The 2,799-nt window shown below is 39.9% G+C and overlaps 1 protein-coding gene across 1 annotated transcript in view; it reads right to left on the bottom strand.

The window, feature by feature from the left end:
• LOC101857849 overlaps window positions 1–2,799 on the bottom strand; it is a 13,810-nt gene that overhangs the window by 9,428 nt on the left and 1,583 nt on the right. The gene's annotated exons all lie outside the window — the stretch shown is intronic.

Genomic DNA, 2,799 nt, shown 5'->3' with positions numbered 1-2,799 from the left:
GAAGAAGAAGAAGAAGAAGAAGAAGAAGAAGAAGAAGAAGAAGAAGAAGAAGAAGAAGAAGAAGAAGAAGAAGAAGAAGAAGAAAAAGAAGAAGAAGAACAAGAAGAAGAAGAACAAGAAGAACAAGAACAAAAACAAGAACAAGAAGAAACAAAAACGATGACGATATTCATCACATCTTATACATATTGAGTACTATGGAATACAATAAAGACTAACTATCAGGAGTCAATCAAAAAAGTATAAGTTAAAGACACCCTGGGGTATTTTCTGTTTACGCTCTTTTAAAAACGCTTTCAAACTCAGGGATAGGCCTCTTATTCTGTTTGCAAGAGCTGAATGAGATATAACGTCCAAACAGACAGCGGCGAAGCTGGACAAAAAAGATCTTCCTCCTTTAGGAATCTATCTCGTCTTCAGCGTACGACGACGAAGAACTTAACAACTACAACACAGACGACGGTTTTAAAATTGTCACATATCGTGAAGTTACACCTGCAACCTATTCAATTTTTCGTCCACCATTTGATCGTAAGTGAGGTTAAAGAAAGAATCTTTTTTCAAATAATTTTCAAACTATTAGTCTATGATGAGTGCAATCTTTTAGAAAATAGGTTTCCTACAATTTATGGAAATGTCCGTTTTCTTTTTAAAAGGAATATTTTTGTCTCTTTTTTGAACAATCTTCGAGTCTGCAATGAGCTAGCAGTGAAGAGAATGAAGACATTCAAAGAGTCTAAAAGAGTAGATAGGATACAAACGTAACGTACAAGTTCAGTTTGGTATTTCATGTACGAGTATTTGGGTTTTTTTCTGCATGTATCCTCATTGATACCTATTTGCATTAGTCTGTCAGAGTACCAAATCCCCCCCCCCCTCCAAATATGCATACTCAGAGGTAAAAAAAATACAGATGACTACAGCATAGACCAAACACACTAAACTTATCAGACGTTTATCTTGTGTAAATACTTTTTTTCGTCTTAGTTACACAGCCATGAGGGTATCAATAGGTGGGTTTTTTAGTGTAGTTTTAGCGTCGCTATGTAATTTCTGTGAACTTTATCTTGGGACACAAATTATATAACTACGTTAGCTGCAATAACCACGCTACATCATTGACCCATAGAGTTCTAGACAGCGTTTATTTGTCGACCTAGGATCTGTACCCATTCCCGACTTATGGCTGTAGCCAATTGAGGAGCTGTCAGTGGTAGCGGTTGCAGATGGTTGAGCTACTTCTTGTTAGCGACCCAAACATGCTCAGTTTGGTTTAAGTCAGGGGAACAAAACCAAATGAAGCAAAAGATTGATGTTGTTCTGCCCCAGGAACTGTCATGTTATAGTATTAGGTCCTGCATTCTTTTGATGAACCCCCCCATAAAAAAGTTTAGATGCCTCAGGAAAAAAGGCACCACATGAGGCTGCAGAACTTGGGCGTTGTGCTACTGAGCTTTAACCCATTTCCTTGTCCATGACCCCCTTCCTTGAAGAACACTGTTCCAAATCTTTAATTCAGGGCAATAACTCCCCGAACCTAGGCACCTGCTCCTCTATACGGGTTTTTCTTTACGACAATGGTTTCAGCGTAGCTCGCCAAGTCTTGGCGCCACACACGGATGCTCCTATTTGCCGGATCAACGCAGAATAATATGCTCACGTCGGTGAACATCACCATTTTTCATTGTCCATTCCTATAGTTTACGTGAGCCTGTGCCCATAGATGTCGTTCATGGAGGTGCTGAGAGGTCAGAGCTGACCTGCGAGTCGGCCGTCTGCACCGAATACTTGTGGAGTGCAAACTCCGCCGTACGGTTCCGGTACCCAGATGGTGTTTCTGAAGATATTGGAGGCTTTCAGGAACGGATTCATCCAACACTGGTGTGCCATAAGGTGATTCTGAGTTTCAGTTGGATCACTGGATGCATTGGTGGCTGGAAACCGGTTCTGTGGTTTGTAGATGGTGGAGACAGGCAAGCTTGTAACAGTTGCCACATGTTCAGCAGACTTGCCAGCCTGTAGTCGTCCTACTCACAGTTTTCTGATGAAAGTTTCGGCATCTTGATACAGTTTTCTCTTTCAACTGAATTCCACATTTCGAGGCTCCAAAATAAATTACAGGCTATGCCTACAAGACCTCATGAACACAAATTCGCCTATCGAACGATGAGGCAAATGGGTACCTGTGAGCTATATTATTTGTTTCGTTGTTCGTTACAAAAGCCACCAATCATGGCAATCCGATGTTTGAATGTAACCATTCTAGCAAATTTAGACAACGCTTCAATTGAACATGTAACTATACTCATCCATTTTTTTTAAAAATTGCTACCACAACGAAAATTTAGCGTTTCTTTTGCCTCTAAGTATATTACACAGCTAAAACATTGAAATCATACCTTGATAAGTATCTTTATTACAAACAAAATTACTGATTTCTCCTAATTGCAACATTAATTTGGCGGTAGTAATGAATAATAATAAACATAAAATGTCCCATATTATTATTATTACTGCTATTATTATCATTGTTAGTTTTATTATTATTTCTATTATAATGCGTTGACCGACGTATGTGGTGTCGCAGTAAGGCGCTTTTCAGTCTCACACAGGAGCTCGCTTCCAGAGTGGGAACATTTTTTATAGAGTACTTCGGTCTTTCTGATGAGATGTTGTATCCCTCTAGGTCTGGGTTCGCAGGGTCGTTACCTGCCTCCTAAATGATCTAGCTTCCGTCGCTGGGGCTGTGAATACACCCACATTGCAAAAACAAGAGCAACAACAACCCCCCCCCCCAAA

Source organism: Aplysia californica, unplaced genomic scaffold (genome assembly GCF_000002075.1).
Source record: "Aplysia californica isolate F4 #8 unplaced genomic scaffold, AplCal3.0 scaffold00011, whole genome shotgun sequence".
Lineage (NCBI taxonomy): Eukaryota > Metazoa > Mollusca > Gastropoda > Aplysiida > Aplysiidae > Aplysia > Aplysia californica.
The sequence above is the reverse complement of the archived record's forward strand: the minus strand, read 5'-3'. Positions and strand labels throughout refer to the sequence as shown.